The following is a 22,874-nucleotide window of genomic DNA, read 5'->3' as shown; positions in this document are numbered from 1 at the left end:
CTGAGCCTGTCCGCAGAAACCCAGAGACCCCGCGGAGAGATCCTCGCCTGGCTGTTTTATCCAGGGGAGCGCCCTCCATCTCCCCGCTCTGAGTTTAGGACACGTCACACAGTTTAAACCCACACAGGGAGCTAAATAATGTAAATTAACCCAATGGAACGGCAGACTGTAGCACTATCTTTTCAGGACTGATTAGGCTCAAATATCCACTCAGCTAATGACTGGAGCGCAGGAGCATTAACTGCTGTCCACAAGTGGGCCAGCCTTAGCTAGCCAACAGACCGTTTTTTTAGAATCAATTTTTTTGTAGTTATCAGGATAACCCCCCCCCCCGACAGAAACAGCATGCCCTCGCTGTCATGCCCAATCGAAGGGCAACGCCGGCATCCAGCAAGCAGGCTTGAGACAGTTGCGCCAAAATCAACAGTGAAGGTGCCCGTATTGCTTTTAGAGAGCCGACGGCCCCTTCGCCCTTGAACTAAACACTTCTTCATCCAAAACTGGAGATTCCTGCCCAGACAGGCAGCGTACTGGGACACGGCTAACAGGCGGGGGAGGGCGGGGGGGCGGGTGTTGATCAGGGTGCTCAGATTCGTACGGCTACGTGCCGGATCCTCCATCAGATGAAATGGGACACGGGGCGATCACGCAGATGTGTGATTAGCGGTGCTGGCTAACAGGCAGGAACGCGTTCGCTGTGTTCTGGCACACACCTGAGAAGCTTCCATCGCACCCCCATGCCTTCTGCATCCGCCCGGGCGTATTTCAGCACACGTATCCGAGCTTGAAATCTCGTAGCCGGAGGCGGCCTGTTTTTGCAGCGTGGAGGCCGGCCTGCTGCAGAAATGCTTCCCCCAACCCCGGTTTAATTAAGCGGGGGGGGGTTAGCGGTGGACAGGCCTGACAGACGACTGCGAGGGTCGCTCATTCTGGGCAGCTCCTTGAGTGTGGAGCGACGCTGCATTAGCATGCAAGGTAGCGTACTGCTAGCCACCAGCGTTACCGGTAAATCCTCGGCAGGGGTGAGTTTGCAGCCATGTAACTCCATGAGCGCCGAGATATCATCGTAACCGGATGGGGACGTGGTCTCCTCCAGCAGGTGGTGAGAATCAAAGCGACACTGTATTTGATGCCCAGCGATCAGACCGCCCCCTCAACGGGTTGAATTCATTAACATTTTCCAAGTGGTCCCTCTTGGCCCGGGAATGGTGACGGAACGAAAGGACTCACTCTCGCTTTTTTCCACGTGAACCGGGCAGAAAACCCAAAGAGGGATGCGCCACCTGTGGTGACGTGAGGAATTGCACATATCCTACAGTTAGAAATGAAAGCTCGCAGCTGCGAGGCAGGAAAAAAAAAGAAAACAGACTCTATAATTTGAGCAAAAAGCAGGGAAGCGAAGCACCTTTAATGGAAGAGTCCATGAAATGCATCATTAACTGTTACCCTGCGCAGTGGGCAATCAAAAAAAAAAAAAAAAACAGCCACTGGGAGTGCTGGGAACGATGGGAAGCTTGGTGGGGGGCCATCTGAGGAAAGGGGCCTCTTGGCAAAAGAAGGCTTTGTCCTCAGAAGCAGATTAACTATTTAAAAAAAAATCAGAAGGTGATGTGGGTTAGAGTTTGTATAATGAGATGAATGCAAGTCTGGCTCAAGCTCACTGAAATCTACAGAACCGGGTCCAGACTGTAAGGAAACACCAGCAGCGGACCTGCCTTTCATTAAAACTCATTACCAAGCCCACAGTAATGAAGGACTGGCCCGGGGGGGGGGGGGGGGGGGGTGCCTCCCACCAATGGGGCCCCTCCCACCAATGGGGCCCCGGGGAATCTGCTCTTTCTGTCAGCCGGACATTAATACCTACAGACACCTATCGCTTCTCCCTGGTTTCTCCGTGGCAGAGAGCGACGCCTCTGATGCGTCACGGTCCAGCCGGCCGTGTGTGAGTGTTTGTGTACTCCCACGTCCGCGCGTCGCTGTGACTTTGGGATAATATCTCACTACCACCCCCCGGACACTGACTGTTCATTTCCTGTCTTCCCATTGATCTATCGCACCTCTTTTTCTGCTCTTGCTTAATGGTGGCTCCTTTGAGTGATACAGTACAGCTTGTATGATTATGATTCTCGTGATTCTTATGCTTATTGTCTGTGTTTCATGTTTATTGATCTCTTATCTTCTTTGTACTTTCCTGTTAAAACACAGTCTAGGAGTTGGGCTACCAAGCATTTCAGTGCATGCTGTACTGAGTATGACTGTATGACAAATAAAATTTGATTCAACTTGATTTGATTTGGTCCCTCGATACGACCGACTGCTTTACTGCATGAACCTTACTTGGGTACAACAGCAGTGTCTCTGCTGTGATTTAAGGGGTCTAGTGCTCAGCCCTCTGAGCAGCTGCTGGCCCTTGTTGTTCCTCGGATCTGGAGGCTCCCCGGGGCCAATTTGGCAGCCCCCTCAAAGTGGACCTGCCAGTAAATTTGGGGGCTGGGGGGGGCGGTTCGGGGATTGGCCTCACGAAGGAGCCCCCTGGGGTAATGTCTCACTTAGCACTTTCACTTGAGCTTAATACATGCTGCACAAAATTCCAGATAATCCCACTTTCCGAATAGGCTGGCTACAGGGCTCAGAACCAATCCAGTGGGCCTTTCCGGAAGGTGCCACACGTCTCCATGGCGAAGCCAGATCCTGCCCACATTAAGCGCCGATCCCACACCGAACCCATGCTTAACAGCAACTGCCCACTGCTCCCACGCTCTTCCAAGCAAGTCACATGGGGAAGAGGCCTTCCTGGAGACCAGCGAATTCCCTCCATAGATGTCCTGCATCACAAAAAATCTATAAACTGTTTCCGTTGAGTTATTTAACGGCCTATGAACAGCACAGACACAGAGGAGAAAAAAACTGCTGTACCTTACAGCTTGGAACAGTTTGAAGCAAGACTCCTCCAGGAGAAACCCAGCATTATTTTCTTCTTTTCTGTGACAAAAAGACAAAAACAGACACAGTCAATTTGATACGTTGTGCCGCATGACGAGTCGACGATGCCTGTTCTCATTCTCGACAGCATCTCCCTCTTAACAAACAGGTTCCATTTCATTATGAGGCTAAAAGTCTTCATTCACATTAGAGAAAGACTCCAGAATACAAGGAACTGTGGATGCGCAGCAACTCAAGGCAGTAAATTTCTTTTAATGACAGTTTAATGGGGCGGGAGCCCCAGCGCAGGCTAACCACCTGAGAAGCCCGCGGAGCTCTTGGCCGACGAAGCCAAGCAAGATCCCCGCGCTCACACAGGTGCACTCCGTACGCCGCCGGCGCGGGCCGACTTGGCGGAAGCCCCCCCCCCCCCCCCCCCACCTTAGCAATTACGCCCTTTGAATATTAACAACCTTTTCAAGTGAGAGTGAAAAGTGGTGACAGGCCAGGATCTTTACTGCTTAAACACTAATCATCTCAAATTTACTCTTGGTTTTCTGTCAGGTTTTGGCTGAACAGATTTAGCCGTCAGGACAGCTATTACTGTAAAGAACACCCGTTACGTTTTTAAAATGGGTCTATCGTTATTTTGCTGTGCACCGTTTGCCTTGTAACACTAATACTTGTTCGTATTTTCACTCACACGAACCCCTCATGCTCTGATTTCCGCTGGATTCTAATCAAATAAATCTGCAGCCATTTTCCTCTATTAAATGTAATTTATCTACCAGCCGGTGCTGTCCACAGATCGATCAGCCAGAGAATTGCTTGTACGTGCTTCAGGTTTGGAACCACACGTAACCTCCGGCACACGATATTCACAGGCTGTCAAACTTCAGCCTGCGAGCCTCAATCACTGTCGCGGATCCAACGATCCGCACGTGGAGTTCTGCTTTCGCCGCCACTCACAGATGTTTAAGATGATGCATAAACTTCAGTCCTGGAATGGGTAACAGGCAGGTACAATGAGCTTAATTTGAGTGCAAGAAGCCAATGAGGGCAATTAGCCCATTAGCGAAATGACCCCTTTGAGCGAGCTCAGCTGCATCAGGTGTTAATTATGCGCAAACATCGAGCCGGCCGGCGCACGGCACTCACTGAGCGCGAGATCGATGCCGTCTGTGCGAGGAAGGCGTGGAGAAGCCCGGCGCAGCGACAGGCTAGGCTAACGCGTGGCTAAAACAGCCAGAGGAGAAACACTGATACTGCGTCCGCCGGCTTGTCAAAGGCTGCTCTGTCCGCCACGTCTGTGACACAGCTGGGGTCTGTACTCTTGGTTCCTTACTGCCAAAATAGAAGGTAATTTGGAATGAGGCCCCTGGAGCCATGTGGGAAACAAGGCGGGGCACCAATGCCCCCACCCACGGGTGGCAATGGGGGGCTGCAGATAACAGGCTGAGCCCAGACACAGAATCAGCTCCACTGAGCCTTCCCCCCCCCCCCACATCCACCAACGCCTGCAGGGCTTTGTTCGGCAAACCTTACCCTATCCCCACCCCCATCCTTCTGTGTCCCACACCATGTGACACCAGCCCGTGCCTTTGTGGGGGCTGGATTAATCAGATGGGGCCCAGTCCGTGTGACCAATTAGCTGGGTCCCCGCAGGGTGTCCGCTTGTGTAAATAGCCCCCCCACCCCCCAAACACAGACAGAGGACACCCGGCGAGCCGTGTTAGCGTCCATTGCCGTGGCGATGAGAGAGGGGGATGGCACATGACTGAATGAGCTTCTCAATCACCTGGTACATGCCTGTCCAACAGAGCGTCTCGTCGGTGGGTTAACCAGCAGGGCCGCTCTGCCCGGCCCTGTGCTTCCATCCATCAATGCCGTCCAGCGCGAGGAACAACATGGAGCAAACCACGGCGAGCACATGAGCGCCCCCAGCTGCAGCCAGCGGGCCGCCCACCTCAGATCACCTTACAGCGAGGTTTAGTTACAGGCACGTGTCCCGATCCAAGGGGTCAGCCGGCCTGCCGCGACGCAGTCCGGCTCAGAAAACGGACATCAGCGTGTCAAAACCAGCATGGAGGCGTCGGTTTCCTGAAGTGGCCTTCATCAGCTGCAAGTGACACCGAATATTAAACCTTTTAAAGATATGATAACATTTTACCGAGCAGGCTGATGTTTCGCCTGCTGTTACCGCAGACCCAAACGGACCGATCCGGCGCCGGCCACACGTCCTGAGCTTGAGGGCCGATCGGTGGCACCCCGCCCCGCCCCGCCCCGCCCGCAGCCCCACCCACCTTCTTGCGGCGCAAGCCAGCGCACAGTCAGCGCATCCAAAACGACTGCATGATTAATACTGCTGTCACTTCGCCTGTTCCGCGCCGCTGCCTCACACAGCCGCTTTAGCAGCTGAAATAGAGGTGTGCAGGCAGCTGGCTGCACCTGGGACTCCGCTGCTGACCAGCCCATTACCCCCCCCACACACACCCCGCTCCCCCCCCCCCCCCCCAGCCACTCTGTTATTATTACTCTTCATTAGCTTGGCGGCTCCTTAAAGCTACAGCGACTTAACAACGTTAAACCCGTGTTTATATGTTAACGGGAGCTGGTCTCTCTGCCCCCCGAATATTAAACAGCGACACCCTGAGACCCATAACTGTCAATGAGGACCACCCCCACCCTGGAATCCCCCCGAGGGGTGGATCGATTCCCACCTGGCAGACCTCAGTGGGCCCCCGCCCCTGTTTGGGACTGCGAATCATCCTCCAGGTTCCTCATCTGCACATTCAATTTAGCAAAATGGGGTGGGGGGGCAGTGTTGATGCCTCTGTAGGCCCCAACAGCCGGGACGGGACGGGGCTGTAATTAATCAGGCTAAAGCTGACAGTCTGGGCTGGGGGGCGCTTCCCAGGACTGGGCCCCCACATCCTCTCGTCCGCAGGCAGGGATTTCAGGGGCTGTCCTGAGCTCCCTTACCCATAATACACCTCTACAGGAGAGGAGATGCCATGCTAGCTTTGTTCCAGCTCTGTATACATTCATCGGCGGTTCCAAATATCGCCGTTCTGTCCATCTGAACGTCGAGCACTGACGAGCAGCACGGATACAAACGCACAGCGGGTGTGTTCTGTTCTCCTCTCTCCTGCGCCCCTCCTCCCCCCCCCCTTTGGGTTCTGCGTTGCCAGGAATGAGGAGGGGAGCCGGCCGCGAGAGCGGAGCCCGCTTGTTCCGCGCGGCACTGTTGCTAAGCTGGCCCTTTGAGTGGAGCCAAAGAGAAGCTTTGCGGGGCACTGGAGTGTGAGGGAGACGTGTCCTCAGTGAAAAGGCCGGCACCGGACGCAGACCAGCGAGCGTGAACGCTCTCTGCTGTCACGGGGAACTTCGGCGGCCCGTGTGATGCCTTCATGGTCCATCTGCACCTGATGTCATTCCCGTGGTGCTAAATGTGCCGTTTCAGCGTGTTTGTTGATGCCCCGTCTGCCTTTCAGACGATTCGAGGCACCGTGTCCCCGCCGGTCCATTAGGGCCCAGATTCTTGGCCAGATCCGACGTGTCACGCAATCCGGCACTCTCCGTTTATCATGCATCGTTACAGTCTGCCGGGGCAACTACTAGTCAGAGAAGTAAATGGTGGTGCGGAAGCCATTGCTGCAGTCCTGCATGAACATGAAAGCCCCACCAGCATGAAGATCAACACAGAGATCACCTTGGGTCACTGTGCCAACAGAAAGGCGCTATATAAAAACCAAACTGAGTTACAGTGTTAAGGGAAGGAAAAGCGAAGCCTGAGGGGAGGGATTGTAAGTTATATGACAAACACGAGAGCTTCTTAAGCAAATAGCCTGCCTCCCTGTGTAACGTGAGCGAGTCTGGAAAGATGCCGGCAGAGTCATCGAAAGAGCGAGTGGAGCTGTCAGATGTGCGGGGAATCGATGCACGGGCACACCTTCGCACGCCGAGAGGTGACAGGAACCCGATGTGGCGTGGGCGAGGCGGCCGGTGCCCGAAATGCGCCCCCTGCCCCCTTCCCGTTTGCACAGAAAGGTCACCCGGCTCTATAAGTCTTTATGGGGCTCCGCCTCAGCTCCTCCTCTGAGGATTACCTTGGTTACCTCCAGGAGTTTCAGGAGCTGTTAATGGTCCTCTTTAAAGCACACGCCGTTCATGGTGCCCCAAAAGCTACATGCTACCCTGAACAGCGGGCTCAGATACCAGCAATAATACCCCTGACCCAGGCAGGACTGGGCAGTCGCCGTGGAAACACTCATGTGGAAACAATGGGACGTGATGCGGGTGGATCCACACACCTGACGCACGGAGCGTAATCGGATCCGTCCTGGAGGGCAAAGCGTCATTCCCATGTGGCATGACCGCCCACCTTCTGCCGTGGACTCCAGTAAGACATGGACTGTGGTCCTTTAAGGTGACGCTGGGGTGTATAGATTGCTTGGGGGTGGGGGGGGTCAAGCCCATGGGATGACGCTCCCTCCTCACACACCTCAGAATGACTCCTGAACGCATCTGTACGTCACGAACGTTCAGGTTACCAGAAGCGCTAACCGTTACCTCTACAAAGTGTTAATAAGCATCTTCCCACCTTGCCTGCCTTAAAGTTAAGCGCCCCAAGCAACCCTACATTGTTTATTTTACTGCCGTTTTAAAAGAGCGGGATTCTCCTTTCCCGAAAAGGCGCGGTGGCGTAAACGGGGCATGCTGGGCCACATAACGAGGACCGTTCTTCGTTCTCCTGGGCCCTAACCCCTCCCCCCTTAGTCCCCTTCTGCAGAGGGTCAATTAAGCTCCCTAAATAGGAAGAGCTGTCACATTCCATACAGGAGCACACAATGAATGACCACTTTCATTAAAACAACTCAGTTTGAAAAACAAGTAGGGAGGCGATTACCATATGAAAACTACAGAATAATTTATAACCCTGACAGGCCTCCTCTGTAGGCCTCGCTGTCTGGGCTCGAGGCGGCCCGCATCGGGAGGGTATAATGGGGGTCTGTGTGCCGGCCTCTCGGGCCAGGGAGCCCCGTCGGTACCGTCGGACCTCTCTCCCGGGCCGAGGACACAGCGCCGAGTGTTTGCCGTTTGGAGCTCTGCTGTAAGAGAGCCCGGGGCAATGGGCATCTGCGTCATGCCCCTTCTAGATGAAACTCAACACGGGAAGCAGGTCGCACTGAAATCCCCCAACATAGTCCCGTTGCAAAACATGAATGAACTCTACGTGCACTGCGTTTCCTCACACGCTGACGACAAAGGCCTTTTTTCATGCGTGCGTGTGTGTGTGTGTGCATGTACGCTCCCACAGATTCAAGCACCACCAAATAATGTACCTAATCTAGAACGCACAGGGCACATTGTTTGTTGTAACTGGTTTCGCTGGGACTAATGAACTGGATCTGTTAACAATGGCTTCTTGAATAGCAGCTAAATCTGAAATTACACTCCACTGAGAGTGACTGTGAAAAGAGTGAGCAGTAATCATTATTCGTCCCAGCGCCCGCAGAACCCGAATTGCATCTGGCTGTCAAACATGCAACCCGACTGATCAGATTTATTTGCCTCCCACTAATCAAACACTTCTAACGCGCGCGGGTGGCATCAAAGCCGCTCCCATCTCTATCTGACATCTGACTCCCACACGTCTGACCAGCTGGCTTCCAATCAGTCACTTAACTGATGGGAAATGCAACCCCCAGCTGGCGGTATTCGATCCGGCCGATACCCGGGTCACCGGAGAAGGGTGCCATTGAACATCTGACATCACCGAGGCGGTTCCTGCAGGCCCCCCGAACGCCACGTTCTCCGAGATAAGGCGCTGTACCAGATCTTAACGTCAGCCACTGCTAGGATTAAGGGTGACGCTCGCGTTTGTCAGCACGCCACGAGAGGAATCTGTACCTCGGGGGGAGAGAGATTTGAACAGAGGGGCGGAGCTTCTGTTCACCAGGCTGAAATGTGTCATGACGTTACTACTTTGTGTGGCAGGAGCTTCTGTCCAGGCAGACTCACCTCACCGGATATTAAGTGAGGCGTGCGAAGATAAGCATTTTTCCTCTAAAGAAGATCGGCCAGTCTTTTCATTTAAAATTTTATTTACCTAGCAGACGCTTTAATCCAAAGCGACATACATTTTCGAGAGGGTCAGACAGGGTCAGACAATTCCTGGAGCAATTGGGGGTTAAGGGACTTTCTCCAGGGCCCAACCATGACATCACTCTGCCAACTCTGAGATTTGAGCCAGCAACCTTCCGACCACCGGCACTGCATCCAAACCCCCCGAGCCACACGACCCAGAAACTGCATTAACATGTTGAGCAGATGCCTTCATCCAAAGCGGGGTCATCGGGACCCCAAAGCAAATGGGGTTCAGGGTTTTACTCAAGGGCCCAATGGTGAACCGGTGACCTTCTGATTACAGGCACAGTGTCAGAGGCTATATGAACACTAACTGCTCCAGAAGATGGTGACTTCATGGGACCCTGAGATGTCCTGACCTTCTAGTCTCTATTCTTGATGAGTGTCATACTACTTCAGAAAGAGTGAGAAGGACACAGTGGTGGGTCTCAAACGCAGGCTAGAGGAAATATTCCTGTTCCACGTTGGTGAGTATTATACCGCATCCTACAGTGGTGAAACACAATGCCTCCGCAGCAGTGCAATAAATAGCCGACACGGCCACCTATAAACGGCTCAGAAAGTGCACACACGTCGTCATCCAGAATCGATAGCTTCTTAATCACTGGCTTCCTTCCACTGCGGACCAGCTACCCGAGGACTTCTTGTCCCTTCCGCAGGAGGTTGTGCTTTGGATGTCGGCGAATGGCAGCATGACGAGGGGGCGTGAGTGCATATACCTTCAACATCTGCATGTTGGAAATTACTCCACACCCTTCAACCTTTAGAACGTCTTGGGATCCCAGGAATCAAGTTTGAGCAAGTGACCATGGAAAACAGACGTCCGGGCTAACCCGCTCGGTGTGCTGCTGTTGCCACAACCCTCCCCACAAGAAAAGTGATAGGAAAATCAAAAAAAGAATGACCAAAAAGAATGGCCAAATGAACAACCAAACAGACAAACGAAAAAAATGAACGACCAAACAGAAAAACAAATAAACAAACAAATATACAGAATTTAGTAAAAATGGTGTCAGCACAATAGTCTGACACCTTGGTCTGCCACAGAGGCAGGAAGACACAGTAATTACAACCCCACCAGCTTCTAGGGCAGCACAGGAAGTAGCAGTGAGACAGCCGTTTCATTAGAAAGGGGGCGGAGACAGACAACAAAGACCAGGGGGGTCCCAGTAATTGACCCCCGGTTGACTTTCTCCCCTCTAATCGCTGGAGTCTCCCGGGATGAGTCAGGCAGGGGGGCGCGACAGAAACCAGCGCAGTGAAATCTGTCAGAGCTTGAGCACAAGATCGTTCTCCTAAAACACCATGACGGCGTTTATGGTGAAAGAGGTAAATGATCCCGTTCAGGTGGAATCCTACACCACTGCTCGTTCTGGTTCAAGGGCTCCCTTATACCTGACAACAACTCCTAACTGCTCCCAAGACTGCAGCTGATGTCCAACCCGACGGCCGACGGCGATCAGCGTATTCATCTTGGAGTCGTCACAGCTGGCCCCGAGCCACCACGAATGTGGCACGCTTTTCAGAAGACAGAGAACTTAATCTCCCTCACGCAGTGCAGAGTAACTAAGAGCCACTGCGGGCAAGAACCTAATCTTTCACTTGGCGTCTGTCCGAGTCTCCATCTTTAAGGAGAAGGAGTCATTAACCAGGTGGATTGTAGAGGCCGCCGGTCACCCTCCGGCGCCGCTGCGACCTGGGAACCACCATGTTATCAGTCGTGCTGAACAGAATCCTGTTTATTCTAGATAATGCCAGCGTCTACTCGACGGTAAGGGTGTGAGGGAACAGGGCAGGCCTAGGAATCGTATGGGAGATCACGGGCAGGTACGCAGACGTTCCGAAGTCCTATGTAGGTCAGGCTCTAAGCAATAACAGTGAGCGTGGGTAAGGTTTCTCCTTACCGCTATATGGTTACCCGCCATCAGCTCTCATAACTAACCAGCTCCCAAGCTGCCAGCGGGGTGGTAACTTAAGATGGCTGACTAACTCGGTGCTGACAGACGGTTTTCCTAATCAGAAGAACACCCCAGCGGATGTCACATGGGAAACCTCACGTCTGTTTCCACAAAGGGGGAGACCGGGAATCGCATCCCATCCTCTATGCTAGAGAGCCACAGTCAAGGGTTAGCAACAGCAGAAGCGCAAAAAAAAACACATTTGTCAGAATGTGAAGTATGAGCAACGGCTGTATTTCATGCATCGCAAATTAAATTCTGCAAGTAACGCGATAAAATAGATCATCCAAGGAGTATTAAATACGGGCCGGCCAAACTGTGGTCTGTGATAGATTAATTACAGGAAAATGTATGGTGGGCTCCATTTTAATCTGTTCATTCGAGATCGTTTTTCATGAATCACATGCGAATCTAAACAATACTTCGCGGATTATACAAGCGATTGGGAGGCTACAGTTCAGCCAGTCCTCCGTGCCGCTGCATGGTGCTTCATCTGTGACGGAAATTTAACCAGACTAAACAGAGACCACGCATCACGAAGAACAGCCAGCCATGCAAAGACAGGCCTCGTTAAAAGGCTAAATGTTTATTTTAATTACTAGCCTTCAATCAGTAACTGTGTTGCAGAGGCGCATTCATACTTTGCCCGCATTGCTGACAATGTCATTGTGGCCGGTGAAACCCAGAGGACCTTCGCAGCGGCTCCGGCTATACGAGTAATGGTGACACAGGTGTTGGATACGGGAACCGGCCTGACCCGATTTCCCGGTCAGCCATCCTGAGCAGCTGCTCGTGAACATAAACACATGGGTTGGCGAGAAGCTTATGGTCATGCCAGCCAGTCGGTCTACGATGCATGAGGCTGCGAGGAACGGCTTGCTGCTCCTACGCATCGTCAGCCTGGATCTAAGGTTATACCTGTCACCCGTGTGACGGGAAACGCTGGGCACCTCAGTGGGAGCTGTCCCCTAAGTGCGGCCGCACCTCTGAAAGCAGAACCTTGACCTACTTCATAAGCCCTCTTCGTCCCCTTGGCCCAGGCCGAGATACGAGGGACAATGTCTGCTTGTCTGAAACGCAGGTAGACCCCCCACCCGTCAGCGGAGTGCTCCTGATATACAATATCCTGTATCAGCGGAGATTTGTGCTGCATGCACCCCCCCCTCCCGCACCCCTCCTCAAAGCTAATAGGCCAGCAGGAGTGAGAACAGTGGGGCCCTTGTGGTGGGGTGGGGGGGCCCAACGAACGAGGCCACATGGCAGCAATTTGGCTCATTATTGGTACAATAAACGTACACAAAGCGGCAGTGTCGTGGCCCCCGTTGCCGGCGATATCTGGCGGTGGCGGACAGATCCCTCCAGATGTGGTGTTTTAAAAAGAGCCGCGACCGTGACCCAGTAACTGTGGCAGTGTGAACGCCGGGGGCTGTGCTGATATTAATCCCAAGATGGTAACAAACGGAGCCATTTTCCACTGGAACTGTGTGTTTTCAGGGACCATGAAACCAGTGATGTAGGGGAGAGTTTGTTATTGGGAGGGACATGACTTTAATAATATAAATGCAAAGGTCTATTTATAGGGGGGAGGGGGCGAATGAAGCCAAATTAAATATTGGGGGGTACACGTCCTTCCTGGTTCCTACACCCCTGCTTGAAACGTCTAGCAAGAAAAAAAAAGAATAAAAGAACACAAAGCAAGGATGAGATCATCTGTCCCTCTGGGCGACCCCACCAGGTAGGGAGCTGATCTTACAGAAATGACATGAAAGGGAACACCTTGGAGATAAACTTGCCCCTCCCCTACCCCACCATGATTGGCTAGGCCCCAGACCCTGCCCCCCACTAATCACAATACGTCTGTCTGGAAGAATGGTTAGTGGACAATAGTGTCGGGATTGCCAGTGCGACCCCATTTCCCACGCACCTGGGAAGGGTGGGAATATGATGTCACCAGGACTGGGGGGGGGGCAGGGTACTGCCTCCCAAGGAGTAAAAAAAGAACACCCTTTCTGGCGAATCCTGAGACTCCGGTCAGCTGTGTGAGCTGTGCTAAGCCTATCTGAAGGAAAAGATCACCAAGTTTGGCCGAGGTTTTGTCAGAACCTGGATGTCGGCCCAGAGGACCTCACAATGGCCGGTTCTCTTTATTCCACACACGGCAGAACGGAAGAAAAGGCTGTGATCAGGGAACTGTCCACTGTCCACCTCACCGAAAGTGCGATACACTCACTGTAATAAGGCAGAGCGGTGTTGCAGGTCCGGTGTTCGACCTGCGCATTGGAGGAAGGCTGGATGCTGCAGACTGCAACACCACCGTATCTTTAATTATAAATTATGACGAGACAATAACCAAGAGCCAAAACTACAGCATTTTACAGGGGGCTGGTCATACATAAACACACCTTGGTCCTGGAAATGATGGGCACTCATAAAGTGGCACTAAGAGCCTGGATCCAGCAGCCCTGAGGTGAGGCGGCCCTGGGGTGAGGCGGCCCTGGGGTGAGGCGACCCTGGGGTGAGGCGGCCCTGGGGTGAGGCGGCCCTGGGGTGAGGCGGCCCTGAGGCCTTTCTCCTATCGCAGATGGACAGATAGCACAATATTTAGCAGTTTCTAAAGAAAAGCAGATTCGCCCATCGCGCTAGAGTGGCCGACGGTGGCTTTGCCAGTTTCCATTCATTCTTCGCGAATGAGTACTTCATGTGACCCAATACTGTGTGATGATTCCACCAAAAACTCCCCAGCGACTTACAGACTGATCCTCATTTTCCGCTTCCCCCCTCCCTGTGCCGTTTATTCCCCCACAAGCGGACCACTAAACAGTCTGGCTGCTCGGAGATAAGCCCCTCCCCCCGGCTCTTTCTCCGGCCTCCCGGAACGGCCTCGGCCCCCAAAACTATGGCAACCGAATATATGATTAATAGATTCAAAAGGAGGGGTGGTGTCCGTGGAGCTCAGGGAGGCGGGGGGGAGGCCCGACCCCACCAGCACCATGCGTGGGCTGTGCGGTTCAACCCGCCACCAATGAGCTGGCGAGACTGCGGCCGGGGGGGGCACACCAGCATCCCGTAAGCGTTAATTCACGGCCCAATTTGGAGGGGCGCATTCAAAACGCCGGTACAAAAATACATTTCTTTGTCAGTTGCGAAACGTGCGATGATGAATTAGCAATTTTGCAGCCACACCTTTTGGCAGCGAGACGAGATTTCAGAGAGTATAAATACAGCAGCGGACAGACGAATGTCTGCGGATCCTGTGAATTCGGTTAAGCAGCCATCCTGGCTTCATGTCCATAGGAGCACATTCAGCCGTTCACCTGTTCGCCCCAGTGATTTCCCAGTGATTCCCCAGCCCTGTGGCTTCCCCAACCCCATCCTCCAGCTCTGTATTTCCGAACCTTACGTCTTTCATCCCAGTGTCTTCCCAGCCTTAAATCTCCCAGCTTTACCTCCTCCAGCCGTATGTTTTCCCAGCTAGTGTCTTCCTGCATCTCGTTCGCAGGCCTGGGTGGCCTGTATTCATTGTTACTGAAGTAAAGCCTGTGTAATTCTCCCACTCCCCGAAACTGTACGGCAGCCAGATCGTCAGCTCAGCACCCTGAACAGGAAGACAGGCGCGCGGGGATGGGATTTCAGCCGCGTCTGGGAGGGGGCCCTTTTATGACTTTATTCTCTGTCAAATCAATGCTCGCCTAATTGATGCTTTACACTAAACATTAACACAGCAAATCGTTTCATGCTGTCACACCAGGCCAACTGTATATAAATGCAATGCTGAAAATTATGACTTTATCACCATTTTTTTTCCACTCACCAAAAAGGAAACAGGAAAACAAAACAGCAGACTCGAATCCCGGTGGCTTGGTCAAACTAATTAATCAAAACTTAATTTAGACGTGGGTGTAATTTTGACCACCATTAACTCCCGAGGTCTTACATACCACTCAATTCCCCATGTTGTTTTCACCCTGTAGAGCTTGTTGTCACAGTAAAGACTGTAATTATACCATCATGTACTTCACAGGTGTCAGACCGTGCTCCCCCCCCCCCCACCCCCCACCCCCAAGTGTCTCTGCTAATAACTCCGTGGAAAAATGGGGCGGTGGGCCCCTGTTTAATGTACCGCGCCTCTGCAGCTGGATTTCGGGTAGGCAAGCGGCTTAGAACCTGTGATTTTCAAATTGTACCGTGGATAAGCACACATTACGGGAGCCTGACCTAGTTAACTGCTACTTTTGCACGTCGCACTTTAGCGGAGGGAGAAAAAAAATTGGCGGTGAGGATAATGTGCCATTTGTCCGCGCGCCGTTCAATTGATCTCCGTCTCCGCGAACCGCCGGCCGGCCTGTCCAGCTAACCGCTTGTTCGGCTGGATATTTACTTAAGCGGTTCAGGTTAAGCGCCCTTCCCCAGCTCCGGAACCACGCGTCCGCACCGTGGGCTCCGCCGTCTTCCTGAAGCTGGCGCCCCCCCCCGCTGCTGCTGACGAATGCTTTCCTCAGGTGTCTGCTCAGCACATTGCGGGCCGTGCCTCTGATAAAACATCAAGAGCCCTGCTTGTGGAGATCCTCTTTTCAGTAGTACACCACAGGCAGAAACTGCACACGGCACCTGTGAATACAGGCAGCTCATATCCGCCTGCACACCAACCCCACTACGCCACAGGCTGCTTACTCGACAGGCATTGATTCCCTACCTAGTAACTCAATGGCTACATACTCCATGGCTGTGTACTCTGTGGTTACATACTCTATGGATATGTACTTCATAGCTACGTACACCAGGGCTATGTACAACAGGGTTTTGTGCTCCATGGCTACATACTCATTGACTACATATTCCATGATTACATACTCCATGATTATGTACTCCATGGTCATATACTCAATGGCTATGTACTCAATGTCTGCATACTCAATGTCCTTAAACTGGGTCAATGGTACAAAGATGTACTATAGCAGAAATGGCCTTTGAAAGGACTTGATTGCTCGAAAAGACGCACATACCATGCAGAATTCAGGCCCTTCTGCCATCTCTGGTGTCTGGACATTAGATTAAAAACACTCCACCCAAGCACATCCCCCCTTCTCATCTCAAGTGGGAAGGACCTTCTGACCTGAGGGTTACTGCCAGGAAGCTCTTTAACACACACGCCCACATGGGGCAACAACTAAGATGCCAACACAGAGAGGCTGAATGGAACCTTCATTCACTTCAGGAGCCAAGAAGCAATAGCTTCTACACTGCAGTCTCAGATTCCGTCACTCTTGAGGGTTTTACAGGATACTCAAAGGGGACCGTCACACTGGATACTCACAGGGGACCATCGCACTGGATACTCACCGGGGACCGTCTCACTGGGAGGCAGTTCCCCGGTCCCCGGAAATGACATCAGATCCGTCGGACCAAGAAATCGATGCACCCTGGTTTTTACAGGCTGTTGAACCACAGGACTTCAAGTTCCAGTAGAGTAAATTCATCAATCTGGTCCACTGTGACTTCCGGAAGGGGGATAGAAAACTCAATGGCAAGATGGGACATTCATGAGTATGGTTACTTTGGAGGCTTGATGGATGCCTCAGACCCCAAACCCCCATTAAGAGCAACTGGGAACCACACAACGTGGAACTTCACAGCACGTGAAGCAAATTAGTCTATGTGGCTCCATAAGATGCACTATCCTCACTAATTACATGTCTGTGTTTATGCTCTTTGACTGTTTGTCACCCATATTATTTACAATGACCTGTAAGTGGCTTTGGAGAAAAGTATCAGTCTGATAAGAACATAGGAATAGAACGGAAATTACATATGAACTGGTAATGAAAGCCAAAGAAAGGCTTGTCATGAGCTATCAGTAAATCAAGGAAACACATCTCTGCTCTGTGAGCCATACACCCGTCAGGATGTTCCCACATCGCAGAGTGGTCAGGCCCATTTACCATGGGGACATTTAACTCTGGCCTCAGTGAACTTGACACCCAGTGTAAAATATTTACTTTAACGGCGGTGGTAACAGCTTTAGCTTTCCATCGCAGCTTTCAATGAATCTGGAGGTGGACCACCAGGGATGCATCAGAGTTAATGTTGTTTCCAGTCGATAATTTCAGGAAAGAGCACATTTCAGGAAAGAGCAGGCAGGAGAACAAGCGGGGAGAACCCACCTCAGGCACACCAAATGCACAGGGAGACATGACATCAGATGAAAGTCAGTGCAGAGAGATGAAGTTAAATATTTAGCGTGCTAAATATATTCTGCTCCGCTGTGAGTGAACTCAACCCAAAGGTGGTCTCCTCTGAGTGGTGTCAGGGGTCTCGGAGGGGGGAGGCCATGCCCATCTGTAGCACGATCAGCGAGGGAACCGCTAGGGGGCTGGGGACAGGTCCCCGCAAGTCGCAAACACAGCAGCAGAAGGGGACAAGGACACGCCGTGGCATTCGCTCCCGTCCTGGGAGGTGGAGGCAGAGGTGTAGGTGGAGCTACATCTCAGAACCTTCCCAGCTCCGCCTCCTGCCTCGTTCTGCTCACTTCTCTTTGGTGCTTTTCCAGGTCGGATAAGAATGACATAGGTACACTGCAGACCGTATATTCAGAACAGTAAATCCAAATCAGCCAGACTAACATTGCAAGCAACCATAAAATATTACTGTGAATCACAGCTCAGGCCAGCTGACTGTTAGGTCTTACGGTTGTTCATTTAACAACAAATAAAAACAGGCGTGCATTCAAAACAAAATCTCTGCAACTTCATGTAACATCCCGGAGTTTAACTTAAAGTAGTTTAATTTGCTTAGCTTTACCAACCAGATTCCCAAAAAGGCAAATTGTGTCAGCACATAAAAAAATATGTTTATTCGTACCAAAACGTATTTGTTGAGTTATTCAGCGCTGCCTCGGTGTTCTGAAAACCACACTGAATGCATAACAACTCTGATGCAAAATTTTCCTCTTTCACTGGGAACACCAGGATGTCATTTTGCTCCGACGGAAGATTGGCTTTTGTAAAATCATGTAACAACATCTGCTGGGGGTGTGCATGCGTCGGGAGGGGAGGGGGGGGCGGTTGATGAATAAGACAGAAAGGAAAAGTCTGACTAGCATTTCAACTGATGTAATTCCACTGGAGACCAGTGACCAATCGGGGAATGAGGATTCAACTGTGCAGGCAACAAATATCCAGCAAGTAATCGCGACTCAACGGTGCATTTATATTTATGACATAAACCACAGAGCAGGCAGTGAGGTTTATTATCCCCTTAATATCTACTTATACACGTAACCGGCTTCAGTGATTATGCGCGGCTACATGCTAACAGCGCTCCCCAGACGTCTATTACGTTCTCTAATTATCTTCGTGCTTCAATCTCAGTGATTCGCAGTACCATCCAGAAAGTAGATCTCAATTTTTTGATTTCCAAAAATGTAATGTATTAGCATTTCCTTGTGCATTTTCAACACGAATATAAAAATCCAGAAATTAAATCAAATAAAAAGGATTTGATTCTGTATATTTAAAGCGTGGGGAGGATTCTACACCCCAGTTTCACTCCGCCAGGGCCACACTATATCTCTGCTTTAAAACATGCAGCGGGATTTCAGCTCATTTCTGAAAAATGAAGGATTTGGTGCTTCATAAATAATGGATTTTATGCGCTTCCAGGTATCTTTGTAATGAACATCATTTACCCTCTTGAAAATCATCATCAATCACGGCATTAAGTAGGAAGGAGTGATTTCCAACAACAGGACAGACCCATTAATGACTGTTCAGCCAACCATGTGACCACAGCTGAGCAACCAGCTACCAAAATGAGAATTACAGATCATTGTTTGGGAGACAGGGGTGATAGCTACGCTTCAGCCTAATCAGGCTAGAGGCAGCACAATAGGCTTCATACCATGGGTGTAAGGTTAAATCTCAAGAAATTCCCCAGATATCGGAGTATTTACCCAGTACAAACAATAAACAACAACAATAATAATAATAATACTCCACATCATCATGTTGGTTCCCGTTTAATGCATTTTAAATCAATAAAACACGATGTACACGCATCGTATTTGTACTGTTGTACTTTCTTGCTAAGAGTTCTTATAAATCCTCAGCTACATTTTATGTTGCATAATTCCAGATAGGCTATACACTATTGCCATCCGATAAAATTTTACATATAAGGTTTTTTCCACAATGTAGATTCAACTGCAAATATCAGTTCCATGTAAGCTGAAGAGCAACTCCGTCTCCTAATAGAAGCGGGCGGATATTTTTAAATATGGACTTCTTATTTATACGGTTGCATTAGGCGTTTGAAACTCGCTAGACAGACCGTCATTAATGAGACACCTGTCAAGTGAAACACCAACAATGGCACACAGTGTTCGCCGCTCTCGTTTACAAATCTATCAGATATGCTGCCACCCATGCATTGAAATCCACAATGAGCCGCGCCGGCTCCTTTGAGCCGCATCTCCGGACTCATCACTCACACGCAGCGCCCCTTGGCCGAAGCGCACGGACACATGCACCCCACCACGCCGTGTGACAGACACACAAAGGCAGACTTATTGTTACTCAAAAGGCAGATCGGCCGCGCTCAGTGCGCCGCCGATACTTACGGACATGGTGAGTCGTCCCGGTGGCAAAACCAAGTTCACTTCAATCTCCCAGTCAACCAGGGCGCTGTTTAGTGGCGATCTGCTATTAATCTTCTGCTAATGAATTTTCAGTAGCCTATATTGGGCCAGCATCTCGTTCATTTTAAAAGCTGATGTTTTTTAAAGCCGGTCTTTCCTCAACACTGCCTGAAAATGAACCTGAACCAGAACTTCCCTAACGACGTTATAATTTTCCACGGTTTATTTACATCTTATCACCTTTATTGTAATATATTGCAATATATTAATACATGTCGTAAATACTCTCTAAAATGTAATTACCCCAATGTACAGACAATATAACGGTACATTTGATAAAACTGAAGCGTTTATATATGTTTTGTTGTAATTAATAAGTCTGCCCTTTCAGTACGCCTATACATGCAATTAATTTATGGTTTTGCGGAAATTACATTAAACATAATATAAATACAGCTAAATATAGTGTTTTACAGAGTTATATAAACCATTTCCACTGCTGTTTGGGCTACATCCTAAAATTCTTGGGTAGTCCTAATATTTTAATATTTCTTTTGGTAAAGAAGGCCGACAAAATAATACCGGTATTTTAACCCAAATGATAAAATGCAGTTGGCGTGTGTAGGGCTTTGTCACTTGCAAAAACCCTTCACGTGACTTCATATATTTTCAATATGAATAAACAATACGCATTGTTTCTATACTGTAGCCTACGTGCACGGAAAACACACACACACACACACACACACACACACACACAAACACACACTGATGATGAGTGTACATTTTATGCAATAAGACAAATGCCCTATATTATAGGTGATTAACCCGCATCCACTCAGTGTCTCAGCTGCCAGATGAGGTGTCGGAGGCGGGCGCGCCCATCCCAGCGCGCTATATCCCCTCGCCCCGTTCTCTAGGACCCGGTGGAGTGACTGGCGGGGCGACCACCCGGCAAGCCGGCCCTTAGCTCCCCAACCCCCACTGCCCTGGATGACAACTGATGGGCCTGATGCGCTCCAACTGTTCGAGGGGCGTTATGCACCTTGCCGCTATTTCTAATCACCGGCGTCTATGTAAGCAAAGACCAAAGCGCATGGATGCTCTTGTGTGTGTGTGTGTGTGTGTGTGTGTGTGTGTGTGTGTGTGTGTGAGAGAGAGAGAGAGAGATCTATGCCCAGAGTAAACTTGGGTATGTCTGTGTATGTCCGTGTAATCCGTATTTTCCGACATCAATGACGGACTTTTTCAGGTATAAAACTGTTTGCTCTGAAAACAAATTACAATGTGACAACAGGCCTCACTGGCGACATATTCATTGTCAGAAAATCATTTTAAGTTGGCTCTGCAATTGAAAGGGGTCATCGCCAGCATGCACGGATGGATGTGGAGTAACAGTTCTATAAAAAATAAAAAAGGAACTTCATTCGCTGAAGCCGGTTTTAGAGTAGAAAAGCAGTTGAAAGAGGGCTTTATCTCCAACATGCACGGCGGAATTTGGAGTAACAAATAAAAAAGAATTAAATCGCACTTCAAAGCGCACCGGGTTCGAGTAATAGCGAACTACCAGCCAAACTCTCTGCTGTGAACATCACACGCGGCAAACGGCTATACAAACTCCTGTGAAAATTACGTATTGGACTCATAATCAGATTAATCGAAATCGCTATTATAGATACATAGGAATGAGTCCAGATTATTTTAAACACCAAACTAAAACGCGTGGTTTGATTACAGCGTTGATACGTTATGATATCACTGGATATCACAGAAAGAGGGAGATTCTCAGTCTCGGTCAGGCTACTGCTTGACGGCAGCCTTTGAGCCCCGGTACTAGTAGACATAGGTATGGTATCTTCGGGGTCTCACTGTCCTCCCGACAAACCTGCTTACCGATCCTCGGGGAAAGGGAAAAAATAATAATTATCTATTTAAAAAGCGATTCTGGAAGGAATGTAGTTCATGTTCGGGTCGCCTCTTGTGTTTCACATCCGAGAGGGCATCTGGCCACCTTTTAACTGCCTCTCAAGCGTAATTTATGCAGGTTAAGAGCTCAATGGAAATGTGATTTAAGAACGTAAAACCGCTCGTAAACCAATCAAGGCAAATGGGTAAATGTGCACGATAAATGACATTTACTGCTTTCTTCTTCACATGAACACACTAACTACGTGTGTATATGTATGTATGTATATATATATATATATGTATATATACTGTATATACACACACACACACACACAGACGCACACATATTCAAACATATTGACTACTGCTCCACAGCACTTAAAGTTTTGAAGTACCACGGTCGGCACCGTTCCCACGCAGAAGTTACTTATTACTGATACTGCACTTGTTACGGGGTTATTAATTGCACCACCACAGAGGCATTGCCATTGAACAAAGAGTCTTAGGGACGCATGCAAGTTACTTCAGAGGCACAGAATATCTGTAAACACTCTACCTTCAGCTCACGGATGGTCAGCGGAGCGGGGGACCGGACTGCCGCTCGTCCTGGTGGTAATCCATTAAAGATTTTGTCGCACAACAGTTCGCTTTCGGTATTTAAACGTATGGCAGCAACGGGAAGGGGCACTTTTAGAGCATAATAATCGAGATATTTTTTTTTTCTAAAATCAACGCGCACACTTTGTTCTCCGAATGAGAAAATCCACTGGAAATCCAAGCAACGATGTTTAAATCCTACTAAGAAAAAAATAATAATGAAAAATAAAAAAAACTAACGGGACCGATCGGTATTAAAAAAGCACTGAGGAAGGAGCGTCCCAGAGCTTTCGGAGAAACCGAACGCAGTTCGCCCACAAAAGCTGCTAGTCATCCTATTTGGAGGTGAAGCTTCCTTCGGAGAGCGCAGCGATCCCAGCTGTCACTCGCTACACGCAGGGAGGAGCTAAAGCTGGAGGCTGGCGCGCCGTGGTGTGGATCGGATCTTTTGTTTCCCCGGCTTGCCTGTGGACTGGGCTGCACTTGTGTGGATGAAGACACAGCGAGCAGTCACATTATAGCATGGTTGTTGAACTAAAAAAAAAAAAATCTGTACAAGCCCAACGTTTATGTGCTAGGTGTAACAACGTGCGTTGCCTTGCATCGCCGTTTGGTGCCAGAGCACCAAGGCGTGTCCGGTCGCATTAGGTCCGTGGAGATGCGCTTCCCGGAGCCACTGACCAAGCCCGCGGGTTCATCGCCTTTGC

The 22,874-nt window shown here is 50.1% G+C and overlaps 1 protein-coding gene across 2 annotated transcripts in view; it reads right to left on the bottom strand.

Annotated features, from left to right (window-relative positions):
* sema6a (sema domain, transmembrane domain (TM), and cytoplasmic domain, (semaphorin) 6A) overlaps nt 1–22,661 on the bottom strand; it is a 70,457-nt gene extending 47,796 nt beyond the window's left edge. The window contains exons 1-2 of one of the 2 annotated variants that reach the window (XM_023836633.2): nt 22,127–22,661; nt 2,917–2,982 (exon numbers count right to left, since the gene is read on the bottom strand). The gene's annotated coding sequence lies outside the window, so the exon portion shown is untranslated. The remainder of the gene's footprint in view (nt 1–2,916; nt 2,983–22,126) is intronic. The other variant, XM_023836632.2, reaches the window with a different exon arrangement.
* Between the last annotated feature and the right edge of the window lie 213 nt (nt 22,662–22,874).

Source organism: Paramormyrops kingsleyae, chromosome 2 (genome assembly GCF_048594095.1).
Source record: "Paramormyrops kingsleyae isolate MSU_618 chromosome 2, PKINGS_0.4, whole genome shotgun sequence".
Classification (NCBI taxonomy): domain Eukaryota; kingdom Metazoa; phylum Chordata; class Actinopteri; order Osteoglossiformes; family Mormyridae; genus Paramormyrops; species Paramormyrops kingsleyae.
This window is presented reverse-complemented; position numbering and strand designations above follow the sequence as displayed.